The sequence below is a fragment of the Polistes fuscatus genome, unplaced genomic scaffold, assembly GCF_010416935.1.
Source record: "Polistes fuscatus isolate 324 unplaced genomic scaffold, CU_Pfus_HIC Scaffold3, whole genome shotgun sequence".
Taxonomy (NCBI): Eukaryota; Metazoa; Arthropoda; class Insecta; order Hymenoptera; family Vespidae; genus Polistes; species Polistes fuscatus.
The window spans coordinates 3001844-3020240 of NW_025113107.1; the positions used below are offsets into that span (position 1 = coordinate 3001844).

Here is an 18397-nt window from a genome sequence, read left to right on the forward strand (position 1 = left end):
TGAAAAAAAAATAAGAGAGTGCCATTTTTAATATCGATTAAGTGTCCAAAGGAAGGACTCTTTTAAAAAGCAGCCAACCATGAAAGTGGAACACAAACAAAGAGAAAGACAAAGAATGAGAAGAAAGGACAAAAAGTATCATTGAGGAATACAGAGAGAAGTGAAGAAGAAAGAAGTGAAAAAGCGAGAAACAGAAAGACAAAGAGACAATTTTGAGTACTCCTTGTGGCTATCATTATTGATGGATGTGCTTTGTTAAGGTAAGTGCCAAGTCGTTTATTAAAAAACCGATTATTTATTACGAATCACGTAGCAATAGTACTCTTCTTTTAATACTTTTCAATTACTATAAATTTTTCTTTTATATTACGTTAAAAATTATATGAACAAAATTATATATAAATCATTAATAAGTAATTAATAATTAATTATGATAAATGATAAAATTATTTTTAAATAAAAATATGATTTTTTTTTCTCTTTCTCTATACGTAGTAATAGCATTATTGAAGTAATATAACTCTCTTGTTGAACGACCAACGCCTTGATCGGTACTCCAGTATTTTTTATTATCATTCGAAAATGCCATCACGTGTGAATATCGAGAGTTGTATATTTGTTGGGAATAAGGATAGGATAAATAAATCAGATCTATTTTTGAGCCCAGCCAGTACTAAAGAGTACTCGTCAGGGAAAAGCCTTGCGGCATAAAAACCCTGGTTGAATTATATACACGATGAATCCTTACAACAATGAATGTATTACAGCTAGCTTGCCTATCGGCAGCTATCGTGTGATGAGATGCGTATACAAAGGGCAAAATAAAATCTAATCACGTGTAGGACTGCCTTTGTCCTTTGTCGCTCGTAGTACTTCGATGATGTAATCGTTGCGCAACACTATAGTTCTCTTCGATGTAATCCCTCGCAGGTCTCATGATAGAATAGAACGAGGCGCGAGAAAACGTAGGCTTTATAGGAAAAGGCGATGCAACGCGCGGACCAATTGCCGAAAAGACGAATACCGTAGCTGTCGATGCATATGATTGGCTTAATATGTGTGGTGGGAGAACGCGTGCTAGAAAAAAGAAAGAGCCCTTAAATAGGGATCTCGGTTCTCTTTGGTTTTACTGCAGAACTACGATGTTTCCCTATCGCGGGTGTCGTCGCGCTTCGGTAGGTCTTGACACGTCTCAACACGTCCTGACGCTCGATTCACTAACTCGTTTGCGTAGGATACGCAACAACTCTTTTTCCTTTCCTTTTTAAATTTTATGACAAAATATTATTTAAAATTATTCATATAGGTAATTTTTTATTAATTATAATATAAATATTTAATAAATTGTTTTGAATTAAAAGTCTTCCTTTTTGTTATACATTTCTTTTTCTCTCTCTTTCTTTTTCTTTTTTTGATATGCATAAATTAGTATATAAAGATATAAAGATATATATACACTGGAGTATATCTTATTTTTTCAGGATTCTCTGGTTCGTCGAAATGGTGATGATTTACATGAAGTTCATATATATATATCTACTTCGAGGAACGTACTTATACCATCTAAACGAAAGCTTCGAAGCTATTTGGGTCATGGTGAAGTAATGGGTAAATATTAGGCTGAAAAGTTTCACGGTAAAACGAGGGAAAAAAGAACAAAAATACGAAAAGATAAGAGAAAAAAGGTAAAGTGACTTTGAAAAAAAAAGATAGAAATAAAGTAAGAATGAAGGACACAGGAGAGAAAGAGAAACGAATGAGACAAAAAATTAGGAAAAGAAGGAAGGAAGGAAGAAAGAAAATAGAATTCAAGGTAGATGTCCGAAATAATTTGGAGGATTTAATAAAAAATCCCAAAAAAAAAGAAAAGAACACCACCTCCATTCGGTTTACAAATAAGTGAAGAATTTTATGCAATTAGTTAAGTCGTCAATTAAATGCACAATGAAAAATTAAAAAAAATAAGAAAAACTAATAACACTAAGATGTATTGGTGGGTTTATTTTGGTTCCAATAGAAATGGGCTCTTATTGTTAGACGACGATATAATATTTCGCATTTTCAACAATGGTGGATTTAATTTTCGAGAGGTTCCAGACATTAAACAAACATTTTTCGAACGCCATTAAAATAAATCTATTATGCACGATGTACGCATATATTTTTTTTCTTCTTCAATTATTCATGCAAACAAATGCGTTATTATCGAAAAATATGGAAATGAAAATGATGCGTCGACCATTTATCGGTTATTAAATGAAATTTATTAAACAATATAAATTTATTTGCTCTCTAAGGATCCATTTTTTGTGAGCTAAAAATTGACCTTCTTAATCCCACTTCGTATATAAGGTTTTATTGGTTTTATTTCTCTTATTTCTCATAATCTTTTTAACAATATCGAATTATACATTTCTCTGTTTCTCATTCTCGTGGCAAGGAAGAAAAGAAAAGAAATGAAAAGAGAGACAGGACTATGGTACGCGGTTTATAATTTATGATCGTTTTTTCTCGTTATCTACCCTTATTTTTTTAACTGTACTAACATACGCACACACACACACGCGCGCGCGCATACTAGAAGCAGCTTAATCAGATAGATATATATTTATAATGTTTTACAAACGAACGTTATTAACGTCATAACTAGCAGACAATTCACGCAACTGACAATGAGATGTAAGATTTATCACATGTATATAACTTGCATTCCCCCCCCCCCAAACATATATATCTTTTCATCTTTTATCTGTTTTTTTTTATCTTTTAAAAATAAGAATATTAATACGCGGTTTTTAATGTTTATACGATACATTTTTAAGATTTTTAAGATCGTAAAATCGTCCAATTTAATTATCATCGTAATCATAATCATAATAATCATCATCGTTATTATCAATGTTCGCACGTATCCGTTTTAATTTCATGCTCTTTTATCTACCTAAGCTCGATCATGTTTCGAAAGCCACGAAAGCTTCCACATATGATATGAAGTATTCCGATCATTTGCAATTACTGGAACGAATTGGCATTTAAATGTCGATAAATTTCGATGTTCAATGTGTTTCGATATTATATCCCACGATAGCTGGATTCATAACGTGTCGTATTATATAATATACAGGATAAATCAACGGATATTAATTTTATTCGATTAAATAAATTTACCATAAATATATTTCGATATTTCGTTTTTTGTTTTTTTTTTTAATTGTATTTTATTTAAATTAATTTAATTGTACGACTAAACGAAGACACATCTTTTTCCTATATTTGTTTTTTCCAAACATTGGAAAAAGTAACTAGCATCACAATCATAATTAACATTTTCATTTTTAATTATATTTGCTATGTACGCAAATTATTCTAAGAAAAATTAGTTGACGTTGACACGAAAACATTGTAATTGATTTTTTTTAATTTCTTACGATGAAACTAATGATAATAATAATAATAAAAATAATAACAATAACGATGCTAATTGCTGTAACGACGATTGTTACAATAAAATTGTACTTTAAATTCACTCTATTTCGTTCGTTTTCACGAATGTGGGTTTAAGCCTCATTAGAACGAAATTTTCACGAGAGCGTTCAAGTTATTTTGTAGTATTCCGATAGTATGAGGGTAAAGAATGAAAGAATAAAATAAAGAGTATTTGATTGTTAAAAGTTGAACAAAAAAAGATATTTTTCAGGAAATTTGGTAAAAAAATATGATTGCCATCTGGTCGATATCGTGTTCATGTAATTAGAATTTTTCATGAGGTATTCAAGAAAAAAAAATAATAAAATATTTTATAAATCTCATATTGGACAATTTTACGTATTTATGTATATTTATATCCATTCATGAATAAAATGAACATAAAAGAAGAGGTTGAAATAAACGAGTATATTTTTTGTGGTTTAATGTCTTATAAAAAGAAAGAAAAAAGAAAAATGATAATAACAAGAATAAGAAATATAAGATAATATTCTACAAGACTAATTACAATTTCAGACTGGCTTATGCCAAGTCACATTTAATAAGTGGTCATTATAACCTTTCCCGAAGGAACAATTTCGTAGCTGGAGGGTTTAAATCGTTAAACAGATTTATTCAACTTCTCCAGAGTACTATACTTATCCTTTTGCCGTATAATAACGGTATTAAAATTAACGTAAATACGAATAACCGATATTCTCAGATTTACTCCTAGTTCTATATCACCGGATAAAAGGAACAAAGTTTTGTTGTAAATTATATACTTATGTAATCTATCGTTAAAGGATTAATACAAAGAGGAAATGAAAAATTCAAAAACGAATAGCGAAGCTTCAAACGTTATGAACAATCCAGAATTACTCTGGGTATATTATTTACAATATAAAATATATATATGTGCTAATGTGTGCGTGCACGCGAAAGGGTGGATTGTTATTTGTTCCGTCATTGTCGGTACACTTACAATTAAAGGAATTTAGCGCAAAGGAAAACTCTGAACATATTTATAGAGATAAAGATACCAGACAAAAGAATCTACACACACAATAAATAGAGTATATTTATTTAGGATCACGGGGTTTTCCTTCGTCGACAAACATAAGATTATCAATAGATATCTAGCTATCGCGTTCGGTATCCTATCTTAATTTCTAGAACTTGGAGAGTGATGTATGTGGTCAGCTACCCCCACTCCAAGGTCACAACGGTGCCCTTGGTGGGACATATCTTAGAAGTGGCAGGGGAAGACCGCTACGACCCAAGTTAGTTGCTTCAGTTGTCCATACTCGTTAGGCGGAATCACGCACAGGTGATCCGCACATAATTCAATCTATTACATAACTTCAGCTAGCAGTAAAAATCAGAGGTTACTGTTAGTAAAAACCAATGAAATTAGATCAAATAGTGATACAGGGTCCAAGCGCCACACTGATCTGCTTTAGAACGAGTATTAAATATATATCTTCAATTCATTACATTTAAAGTGTATTATTTCTGGATCAACTCCTTTCGCCCTTACAACGTGAAAGTGGAAAAGGATAACAGTCCTTTTACAAGTAGAGTGAGAAAGCGCGTGCACGAGAGCGTGCACAGTATGGAAGTGAGAACCAGCACGACCGTACAACCTTTCATTATTGGTATGTATCGGATGATGAAATAACAACGAATTTATAATAAAAATTTATTTCAAACGTTTGAAATTGTAGATGATTATTTTTCGTAAAACATGTGTCATCAAGATTTTTTTTTATTAATTTATGTATAGTAAAATATATAATAGGAAGAGATTATAAATTTAATTCGAAATATTTTAAATAGTAGAAGATAATATTTTATAAAATATGACTCATCGAGATTTTAACTTTTTTGCTTTTCTTTCTTTTTTATTTTTTGTAGAACTTGATTCTTTTGATTGTATAATATCAAAGTGGTAAAGTAGATCAATGTATATTCAAAATAACCTAAATGCGTAACCTTTAAAGTTCATAAATACTGCAAGAAGTTTTTAATTATGATATATTTTATCAAAAAATATTCGACTCTTGATTTTTATTATAAGTTATGAAATTTTAATAAATGTTTTTTTTCAAAACTAAAACAAGGGAAAATACATAGAAATATTTTGCAATTTTCTATGACGCGCGATATAGTTAGATGTATAATATCGGTAATACGTAGTTTATAGGTAAGCTGATATATATTTCGATATTTAGAGTCATCTTTCGTTTCATTTTCCCAATTTAGTATTATAAAGTTATGAATCGATTTTTCAAGCACAACCTTTAACACGGTCAACATTTTTCTTTTTTATTTAGTTATACATTTTCTTTTGATTTTCTTCTTTCTAAGATCGTTATTGTTGTTGTTCTTTTTCTTTTTCTCCTTTTGCTTTTTCTTGATCCTCTTCTAGCTTCTTCTTTTACTTTTACTTTTCAAGACGAAGACGTCGTTAAATCTTTTGAAACTATTGTTCGCGTGAGGTAGAGAGTTAAAGGTTTCGTATACTTGCGGAAAAGGGAACAACTGAAGAGTTCGATTATGGTGGAAAAAGTTTCACCGGTATAACCAAAAATTGTATTTTACCTGTTTTTCTAAAAAAAAAGAGAAAGAAAAAAAAGAAAAATGTGAGAGAAAGAAAGAGAGTTAAAGAGAGTGTTGCGTAATAGCGTAGAGAATAATTCTAGTAATATTTTTGAAGGCCGGAAACAAAAACGCAAAGATTAAGATCTTCCTCTTTTCGAGCTGTGTCTAAAAATATTAGTTTGCTGCATCGATATATTAAGTAGGCGGACTCTACTGTCATTGGACAGTTATCCAGGGGAAGGGATGACGAATGTTCATTTTGTCTTTTTCTGCTATATATAAGAAACCTCGAAATAACTGCATTCACATTCATTAACCGCATCAATCGAATCGTTCAACTTCTGGAAAAACGACCATCAGCTCCTAACGACGCAGCGGCAACAGAAAGAAGAACAAGAAGATATCATAGCAGGCAAATCATACATCTACAATCAACGAGTTCATCAAGCGGCGCATCGTCGGAGAATGTACACATCACGACGCACAACACGTAACAACACACAACACTAGCGAACAACTACATCACGTCCATTTCGACATTACTTGCGATAAAATAAAATAAAATAAAATAGCGTAGTACCGAGCAAGGCACCGGTACCTCAACAGAGAGAGAGAGAGAGAGAGAGAGAGAGAATATGAAACAAAGAAGTAGAGATTGAAAAAGATGATGATAATGTGTTCCAATTTTCCACTTATTGGACGCTTAGCAAAAGTGAGATCGTTAGAATCAACCTGATGCATGAAAGAGAAACAGAGAAAGTTAGGGAGGGAGAGAAAGAAAAAAGAAAAAGAGAAATGCGAAATGGTTTCATTGTACCGGATCGATACGACGCGACTGAGAAAAGCCCTTTTGGAGGAATCTACTTGAGCTCGATCGACCCTTTAATCCAACCGAAAACTGGTATACACCAGAAGAATACGAATTCGATTTTCTATTTTTCTCTATCTTTTTCTCTTTTTATCACTTAGTCTTTCTTAGTGTATGGCACTTGGTAAAGCCCGACTTCGAAATCTTTTAGGAAAGGAAGCAAAAGAAAGTGAAAAAAAAAAACGAGAGAATAGCAGATAGGATAATCGAGAAAGAGAAGGCAAGAAAGGTTCGACGAAATGGAAGAAAAGAACGCAGACTTCTCTACGTCGAGGAGTCAAAGGTGAATCAATAATAGGAACGTAGCACCAAAGATTTTTTTCTTTTGCGATAGATAGGTAGGTATACCCTTTGTGGACAAAAAAAAACCCTTTGTGGGACAACTATTTGTAAGGGAGAAAATGATGAAAACGTTCTTACGTAGATTATCATTTTTATTGAATTTTTTATTTTCTCTGAACAAGAAGCCAAATATAAATAATTAAAAAAAAAAAAACAAAAAATTTAAAACCGAGTATCAATCGTAAAAATATTTCTTATTGAAAAGTACGCAAGAATGCGCCTAATACTCTTCTCAAATTACTTCGATTAAATTGCCTTTTGCTTTTTTCATTTTCTCTTTTATTTTTAATTTGCTTATTTAATATTATAGGATAAGTTTAAAATAAGTTGTTAAGTTTAAGTCAATTCTAAAATAATTTTATTGATTTATGTGTACTATTATTTTTATTTATTACAAATCACTGGAGTAAAATGCAGAGGTTGAGAATTCGATATGCGAATCAAAAGGTTCAAAATCGATAATTGGAAGCTTGAATTCCTGAAATTCGGAATACTTAACCGACTAATTAGACGAATCCGACGAATTTGAAAATACCATTTTCGTTAAAATCCTATGACATAGAAAAAGATGGAAATAAGGGAAAGCAGGAAAGGAAGATAAGAGAAAGTGAGATAAGCAAATAGAGAGACAAGAGAGGAGAGTCGAAATCGTTGAAATACTTCTAACAACGAGATCCTATTCAAGTTTCTTCCCTCGATCCCTCGATCCCTCGATGGATATTGGATTTCCTCGGAATTTCAGAATTTCATCATATGCTTTTGTCTTTAGATCCAACCGCACAATATCCAGATTGTTTGCTCCGATATATCGTTTCATGCAACGCGCCGTTCCGTATTTTCAGGAAATCAAACGCTTTACGCCCTCCTTTTCTTTCTCCTTCGTAAATCTTACCAAAAAGAGAAATGGGGATAGAAATAGCAGAGATGTGGGAGATTCCTATACGTTTCATGGGAAATAATATTGACAGACGGCAAATAACTGAACAATAACAGAGATGAAATAACAGACCAATGATAAATATCATTTATTCATTTTACAATTTTCAAAGATTAATCACAAATAAATATAAAAGTAACTAAAAGAACTATAAGTTCGTATCTCTTGATAAAGACTAGACCCAAAATTATAATGAGATATAATTTTCGCAACATAAAATTATATTAAGAGAGTTTAAATTCATCGAAAAAATAAGATTATATTTTTCCTTCTAAAGTTTTAAATCAGTCCATGAAGTAATTCAAAATCTCATTAAGAAGTAATTGTCAATTTTCTCTCTTCTTCCTTTATTTTATTATCAAATTTTCCTTAAATGGATAAAGCTAGTTATGTTTTCGTAATCGTGGTCTACTCACGTGTGTTAAGGTAATTTTAATCATTCACAGAATCGTTACAACGTAAGTAAGGTCTTGAGAAACGTACGACACAAGAAATACATATTTTAATGTTTCCTCGTGAATTTCGACGTAGACTCGTCGAGTACGAAGGGGAAGAGAGGAATAAAAAGAAGGGGGAGGGGTAGCGGGACGAAAAGGGGAAGGAAGAGATAGTCCGATGAATATGCAAGCTGGTCGCGACAGTATTTTTCACAATTTCGGCCTTTCGTTCTGACTACACTGAAATTTCCATCCTGGACATACAACCCACGCCAATGTTAAATCGTTTTTTCTTGCCCGATGATACTAATCTCTCGAGGAACTTTCAGAAGCTACTTCTGTCACAATGTCCTTTCTTACTATCTTAAGATTCTGCTTCTTGTCTCGCGAAATAATCCATTGTATCTTTAACCTTTTCAAGGGCTTATCTCTTTCTTACTTTTTTTATTGACATATTTCAGACAATTTTCTAACTCTTTCCAATACCATAAGTAGTGTTAATATTTTATTTTTATATTTTGTATCGTGATATTTTCGTTGAATATGTCTAATCGAGTTTGTAGTACTATATCAAATTGTTGAACGATTAAAATATTATATATATACCTCGTTACGTTTGATAATAATGAAATTATTTAATGATTATAAGTCATTTGAATAGAATAAAAAAAAAATAAATAAATAGAGAAATTGTAAAGCACGATGTTAGTTGTGAATAAATAAAAATGTCGAATTTGTTTTTGTATTTGCCAAAATTCCTCCAACACGGAGTCCTCCGGCGATTGGATTAAGCTTATTATGAGGAGGGTGAAAAGGTGAATTAGAATAAAATAAAACACGTGGTTGAGCCAATACGTGCAATGCTTTCTTGGCTCGTTAGGGAAAAAGCCTAGCGGCAAAAAACCCTGGTTGGTATTAATACAATGGACGACGATGGATCATGGACTATGTCCGTGATCAACTTCTCGTCACGATTAACCCGGATGGGTAATCACGTTAAAAGAAATAGAAATTATATCTCTCACCGTTAATTATCGCCTCTACTTCTACTACCGGGTTACCACCTCTACGTCTATTACCGGGTATATCTGTAAGACGTATTCGTCTTAACAGATGAATTCTTTGCCTCTCTAATATTCCTCTCGCTTGTAGTCTCCGGGTATCTTGTTTCCAAGTGTTCTCGTAGGCGTCCAGCGTTGGAATAGACCGAGTGTCTTTGGTAATGGGCCCTGCAGGGTGCACTCACTCGACGGTCGAGTGGTGGGGTTATGGACGCTAGTTGCTAGTCGCTCTCTGTCGATTGGTGCGCTCACAATAAATCTCGTTTTTTAGTTACAATCGATTTTCGGCTACGATCGATTCCGATCGTACAGTTTTTTTCATACGTAGATATGAAAAAGTAAGTTTGAAGAAACATTCAATGAACGAGTAAAAGCCAGTGGGGTATGATCTCACGGACCGATTTTGGACTCCAGAGAGAACCTTTATTTTAAATCAAATTCGTGCTGACTATCTCTCTCTCGCTTTTTCTCGACTTTACCAGGATCTGGACTCTTCCCGTTGGGAAATAAAGTGGCATATTTCAACGAATGTTTGCCATTAGAGGGATAACGAATATTACGTGGCTCGGTGGTCCTTATTGATACAGTTAACGCCCACGCATACTTACTTGACCACGCGAAAGTGGCCAATTTCGAAATGTACTAAATAATTACTAACATAACAAGTTTATTTAAATGGTTATTATTTTGTAATCTCATTTACTTTTTTAATCCTCACGCCCAAATAGTTTTTTTGTTTTATTTATAATAAAATTATACAGAATCGATACTTACAATTAGATTTATAAATTTCTTGGAAGGATTAAAATAAAATTGAAAATCGATCAACATTTTTTTCTTTAAGTATTTTTTAATCTATTTATATTTTAATTTTCTGATACGTAATTTCACATTTTAATAATAAAACCCATGGATACTTTTTATTATATTTTATTATAAATAATTCTAGTAGCATGACACAAGAGAATAAAGTTATGTTATTAGTTTCCATAAGCTTATTGGTAACGTGTTACCTTCATTTCGTTTAGTCGTATAGTATAATAGAAGGTGAGCATGAGATTCAGTATAAGCAAGTAGGTACGTACAAATTTACTAAACGAATTGTCTCATGAGAATTTACTACGATTCTAACAACTAATTACTTTAAAGTTTTGGAAAAAAATCTACTTATCAATTACTACTATAAACATGACCTGATCTTTAAAAACAAACAAACATATTTAACAGATTAAAATAAAAACATTATATCTAGCATTACAGCCATGAATTATACTTGGTTCACAATTCACTTAACTATTCACACTCATATTCACACGATTTCATACAATTTTATTATTCGGGTTAACTGTATATTGTTATCACTTTTTTGATCTTAATTAGCAAATCAGATTTTTATTAAAAGAAAAAAACTTCATTTGAAAAAATTCTTTCAGAAAAATTAAAAAGATAGTTATCTCTGAAATATCTAAATACGGTTCACTGAATTTTCGATAAATATACTGCGAAAGAGAGAGAAAGAGAAAAAGAAAGAAAGAGAGAGAGAGAGGAGATTATCTATGAGATCTCTTTTGAATTTACTTTCCTCTTTATTTATTTTTCCTCCTTCTCTTTTTTCATCTTCTGTAGGACGAATTTTCTTTTTTTATATTTGGGTTTGTTTGGCATGGTTAACTTGATATATCGGTTTCCGTTTGAGGATTTAGACTGCTCCAACACTGTCCGATATTTATTTTTTTAAATATTTATTCGCCAAGATATTTTGTTAAGGAATGATTTAACCTTGTTGTTACGTAATAACCGAGATATCGAAACTATAATAATAATCAAAGTAATAATATTGTACAATCGGAATCGATCATAACCGGGAAACCAATATTCAAAATACGCGCCTCAATCAGTTAGAGTATCGAAATGTTATTATTCGCGCCTTCCCACTCTATAAATCGTTGTTAAGCACGCTCTACTGGGTCATCAGCGAAGAGACTCGTCCTATTCTTCCACTGGACGCCTGCGATTAAACATCTTAGACAACCAGCAAGGAATCCAAACAGAAACTATACAGCGAGAGAATTATTAATAATAATAATTCTCTCAATAAGAGTGAGGGAAGAGATACCGCAACAATAAGTATCCTAGATACTTCCATCAACGAGTACAGGCCCGTGCCTGAGGAGAACTATTGGTGAGAAACCTTATTATACTTATATTCCTGGAACAAGCGATAAGTAAGCTACGTGTCTAATCCGTGGTTGGACACCATTAATTTGTATCCGAATTAACAACCAGAGTTTTTATACCGTAAGGCTTTTCTCTGATGAGTCAATAAAGCATTGCACTTCTATTGGCTCAACCACGTGTTTTTTCTTTATTTATTCTAATCAACTCCTTCATCTTCCTCACCATTAGCTAACTCAATCGCCGGAGGACTCCATGTTGGAGGAATTTCGGCAAATACAAATACTAACATAAGTATTATATAATCTTAAGTAAAGTAAAGTTATACCAATATTGTAGGATCAGGTATGGAAATAGCAAATAAAGTTGATTATAGGTTTTGTTAGTGAGTATATTGTAGAACTATCAGCTTGACCAAAAGAACGGATAAGTATTTATTTAAAATCAAAGAAAATATAAAATCAAACGAAACGTCCGAAACGGCTAGTAAAATAACGTCTTATACGGCTACTAGAATAACGTCTTACGCGTCTTATACTTCTTACACGTCTTACACGTCCTTTCGTCTGAACGATCAGCTTACGACTCTCTAATTTTAATCTTAAGTAAAGTAAAGTTATACCAAGATTGTAGGATCAGGTATGGAAATAGCAAATAAAGTTGATTAGGGTTTTGTTAGTGAGTATATTGTAGAACTATCAGCTTGACCAAAAGAACGGATAAGTATTTATTTAAAATCAAAGAAAATATAAAATCAAACGAAACGTCCGAAACGGCTAGTAAAATAACGTCTTATACGGCTACTAGAATAACGTCTTACGCGTCTTATACTTCTTACACGTCTTACACGTCCTTTCGTCTGAACGATCAGCTTACTTGTCGCAACGGCTTTGCCTGCGTTGTTCCACGCACCAATCAACGCGCGCACACGCGCGCACACATTCATTCATTCATTCATTCATTCATTCATTCATTCATATTCATCCTAACAAACGAATCGCTGCACTGCATGTGCCGTTGCTTATCGGCTACGGCCCGATAAAAAGTGAGTTTCATATTTCGCGTCCACAATATTATGTACTGTATTATTTTTTTAACGTCACATTGATAGCAAATTTATCGTTTCGTTTATAAAACAAAAAAATAAATTGATATCAGATTATTTGAAGTTATACTTCTTTTGGCGCGTTGGGGATAATGTAATGGGGAGTGATTTGTTCCGCAGCATCTCGAAAACGACACCATGAAGTTTGTCAGTATTTACCACGCGCGGCAAAGCGATTTCAGTATACGGCATGAAGTTGTTTTCTCTTCTTCTTCCCCTTTTTACTCAAGCGGTCACCCATCCAAATACTAATCGTACTCAGCGCTGCTTTACTTAAATGATCGAAGCGAGAACTAATGCTGCTGACACCGCGCCATGACTGTTGACGCGTGAAGACATTCGATTATCTCTCTTTATATTAGTGTGGACTGATATTTATATTTTTGATATTTTCTTTTTTTTTTTTTATTCTTCTTATATATATAATAATAATAATTATTTTTTTTTTTAAGTATTTCTTTTCTTTGAAGTTATTTTTGAGGTTATTGAGGTTTATATTCGTTTGGTACAGCAACAGAAGTATAACTTCTTACGTGCGTACGTAAGTACACACACCAGTTTTTTATTTAAATGTCACTTTAAGGACTTGTCGTCTTGTTTATTTTGTCTTCAAAGGAAATCATGAACGAAGCTTTCAAAGTTCCTTTTTTTTCCTCCCTCATTTACCAATGTCGACAGGCAAAGGACGGTATTACATTGTAAGACGTTCGTTCGCTATACAAAGAGAAAGAGAGAAAGAGACAAATGTTCCCTCTATTCAATGATCTGGTTTTACACAGTTACGAGATCTTAGGCGTCGCATGTTCGCCGCAGAATCAAGTGTTTCTTGTTTCCACGACGAAGCTTTATCGTAACCAGGAAAAGGGAAGCTACATAAAGAGAAAGAGAAAGGGGCGGAGAGCGAGCGAGAGAGTAAGGGAGAGTTGTGTGCCATAATAATCGATGTGTTGAAACACCAAAGCATTACTAGCAGTCGACAAAGAGGAATAGTAAATAAGTTTTAGATAACTTAAGCTGATGAAGTGTCTCATAGAACTTATTGCGAATAAAATACGTTTGATCTGTTAAACATTTGATCCAATACAAATTTTAATAATTCTTATTAAAATAAAGAAATATAAAAATAGAAAATTATCGATAAAAATGCAAATTTGTAATAATTTAATTTTATAGAATTTATTGTAAATAAAATGTATTTGATATATTTACCATTGAAATGAATTTAATCTAGAAATAGTGAAATAGTGAACATTTGATTAGCTAATTATCATGTATTCTTAGTAGTAGATGAATTACTTTATCAAAATCCAATAATTTGAATAGCATAACCATGGAATTATAAATACCATGATGAACATCATTGATAAGTGAAGGTAATATGGTGTGAATGTATTAAAGCTTTGCCTAAAACTCCCATTGATAAGGATTTCGACGATCCGATGCGGTCACAAACTCCCCAATTTGATTTAAGAGCAAACTCCAACACCAATATCTTTGATACCTTCTACGAAATAGCAATTGGTTAGGTAAATCATTTTGAGAAGGCTCGAAGTTTACTTTACTAAGTAGAATAATGAAGGAGTATAGTATACTTATATATATATATATACACACACACAACTATTACAAAAGAGAGAAACACAGTGGCGGTTAGAAAGTGACAGATCGAGTTGATGCAACAAGTAAGGAAGAATAACTGGCAACGCTTCAGGATAAACAACCAAAAGTAACTTGTCAATGCCAAGGGCTCGAAAAGTGAAGCTTTGTAGAGTAGTAAGCAGCTTGTCTGAAAACAGAGAAAGAGAGAAAGAGAGATAGAGATGGAATAAGCTAGGAGAACCGGCCATTAACAGTTGACTCCCTCTACTTCAGACCTGGAGGCGTTCAAGTCGAGTAATAGCGACTTTAAAGTGACTCAACTTTTCACGAAATTTTCATCTACTATTACCCTCGCTCTTATCGATACCCACCTATTTAACAATGCTAATCCTATAATGCATCCTGAATTTGGAACTCTTTAATCATCTACACTCAACTAAAAATGATTTTTATTATTATTTAATGATCAAATTCCTAACACACATATGCACAAGCTAGATCATTCATGTAATAAACTTCATAAATACAGAAATTATTATTTAAGATCATTTTGTATAATAATATTAAAATAAATTATTTGTATTATTCCTGATCAGTACGCTCATAGACGTGCATAAGAAAGGAGATGTATTGTATTGTATATAAATTTATAAATATTCTATAAATATATATTGTATTGTGTTAAATCATACGTATAATCCAATAAGATCGATAGAACGATATTACATCTATAAATAGATCTAAAGATGAAATAGATCAATGGAGTTTGTGGGTTCCACGTAGCAGCAATGTCAACAAGTAGTATAGATCAATGAAGAGTCTGACAACTAGTAGTAAATGCCCGATATTCCATAAATTTCTACCAAGTAGCATTCACTTATGTAGCGAATGGTGCAATAGCATACGACGATAATATATTGCTCCATGGGTTCAAGGTGACAGAAATCAATAAAATTGCAAATATCTAGCAAATAATGGTAGTGGTGTATATATCAAAAACCAACATCATATAACACAAATGATTTATAGACAAATATAATATCATCTTATGTATATATGCATACACTAACACACGCATATATATATATATATATATATATATATATATCTTTTACACGACAAGAATATCTATATGAATATATGTGAAGTTTTTCGAAACATATAAAAAATCATGAGAGTATTATTACAGTTAAAGTAGTACGAATAAAGATATAAACTTAGGGCCATTATCTATCATTTATGTACAGTAGATGCACATATGGAAATCTCTAGCGAATATGCAAGTAACGAGACGCATGTATCTCACAATCAGTCACCGTCAGAGTTCTCAGTCATTCCTTTGATCTATGTAAATCTAAACGGAACATACCATTTATAGCCTTATCCAAGGAAGTTGCAAAAGAGAGATAGGGAGATAGAGTTCTACGACAATTTAACATTGAACTTGACATTAGTAAGAGAAAGAAAAATGGTTGAATCTTTGCCAAGAAAGTAACTATGATAACGAAGGATCGAGTTCTAACTTCCTTAACTCTTATTACGAATTTACATTTTAGTTGATCTTTATATAGTATCCCACCTGAAAGGGTTTGCGTAAATATTTTTATTTTGTTTTTAATATGATAGAAATGTTTAATTGTAAGACATACTTTGATTGGTTTGAAACAAATATATGGAAAAAAAATTTTCTTGTAAGGTACTTTTTTATGGATTTTTTCAAGATCGTCGGTATTTATTACCTTAAAGGCGTGTATTTTTTTTTTATATTGTACCTTGTAGCGAGTGAAAACATACATTTAATTATACTTGTATCATAAAACTCGCGGGTTAAGTAAGGTTAAGCTTGAGCCTTATTATATTTTATGTTTATTTTTAATAATACTGCATTTTTATTATATTTGCAATAATAAAAAAATATACTCCTCGTATTTGAATAAAAAACTTGACTACAAATAAAAATATTCCTTTAGATTGAAAATAAGCGCGTAACGTTAGTTCTATTAAATTCGAGTTCTCGAAGTGGTCGAATGGAAATAAACGATGTCACATTTTTATCGAAGTAATCTCTTGGAATTGAATCCAACGTGTATTACACGCACAAAATTTACTACTAAAGTAGTCGGGTTTTAACAGCCGGTACTTGCATTGAAAGGCGAGACCGAGGAATTTGTGCAAGTGAGAAAGATAGATAGATAAAGAGAAAAAGAAAGAGAGAGAGAGAGAGAGAGAGAGAGAGAACAGATTCGAAGTGAGATCGAATGCGGATACGGTGTGCTTTACAGGTGGTCGCTATAACCTTTTCCTTCTCTCACATATGCGCGAGTAGAATGAAAATGAAGGTCGTTTTACCTTTACACCGCGCGTGCCTCAGTCCCACCGACATTTTTTTTCTTTTATTTCATCCACAACGTTCCCATTTTATTCGTCCCTAGGAACCCCAATAGGAGAAAAAAAAGACAGAGAAAGAAAAAAAGTAAAAACCATTCGAACGTATTTTTTTCTCTTTCTTGTTCCTTTTTTTTGCTTTTCTTTTTTACAAGGAAAAAGAAGAGAAATGAGTAAAGTCAAAAAAAGTAAAGTCAAATTTAAATTTGCTCTCTATTCTCCTTTTTTTTGCATTTTTGTTCTTTTCTGCTCGAGAGAAAAATAAGGAAGATTTCGAAGCAATGTCATTAGATCTGTCATCCTCGGTGATCGTACTCCGATAAGTTCACGTAATCCAATTCCCCGACATCAATGCCAAGCTTGGTTTCGAAAGCTAAGTACGAGAATCCTCTCGGATCCCAACGCGAAGTTACACTCAGCCCTCGCCATTTGCATCGCCATTCGATTTTGAGAGAACTCTTGAAATCTACCAAACATCTATAATACATGTACATATGTTTCTATATACCTGTCTATGTGTGTGTGGGGGAGAGTGGGTGTTTGCTGGTATATACACGTATCCATATAATCTAATCTTCTTGTGAAAGTATTATTTTGATTTGATGATCTAATCTTCGCAGCTAATTCATTTATACGTACATGTACATACACGTATGTATGCCGTAAATAAAGTTTTCTGAATTTGAAAATGAGTTTTAATAATTGCGAATAGAATGTTTTTAAATAAATCTTAATCTTATTTTAATAAGAAATTATTTCCAACGAGTTGTTTATTTAAAAAGATTTTCTATTGGAATAATTATGATTAGAACAAAATGTGGTTTTAAGAAGCATATATACAGGGTGATTCACTAACTTTTGTCACCAAGATAGCTCCGAAAGTATAATAGTAGTAGAAAAGTTTATAGAACAAAAGTTGCGTGAAAAATTCGGGACTATAATATGATGCCAGTTTTTTTTGCTAGGTTTAGTCGCTTCTGAGATTTAAAGGTCAAGTTTTTTTTTTAAATGGAATGCTATGTTTTGGTACTTATTTTCTGATAGCGGCTGTCATGGCGAATCCAAAAAAGGTCAAGTCTGGCGAATCAGCTAGTTACGATACAGCTCCACCGCGTCGTGCTTGCATCGTGCGTGGGTTAGGATTGCGTCATCCTTTAGGTGTCCGACAAAGGACGGAACAGTCGGACATAGTCAGGTTTAATAAATTCGTTCGTATTTAATAGATATTTACTGTATTTAATGTTGCAAATCGTTGGATTCGTCACGACAACCGTTATTAGAAAATAAGTACCAAAATATAGCATTCCATTTAAAAATACAAACTTGACCATTACATCTCGGAAACGACTAAACATAGCAAAAAAAAAACTGACGTCATATTATACTCCCGAATTTTTCATGCAACTTTTGTTCAATAAA

At 32.5% G+C, this 18397-nt stretch overlaps 1 protein-coding gene across 6 annotated transcripts in view; it reads right to left on the bottom strand.

Annotated features, from left to right (window-relative positions):
* LOC122520285 (5-hydroxytryptamine receptor) overlaps positions 1-18397 on the bottom strand; it is a 121148-nt gene that overhangs the window by 67832 nt on the left and 34919 nt on the right. The window contains exon 1 of one of the 6 annotated variants that reach the window (XM_043640384.1): positions 9733-9851. The exons of 4 other annotated variants lie outside the window; for them this stretch is intronic. The gene's annotated coding sequence lies outside the window, so the exon portion shown is untranslated. Of the gene's footprint in view, positions 1-9678; positions 9852-18397 lie in introns of those variants that run through there. One more of the 6 variants, XM_043640382.1, reaches the window with a different exon arrangement.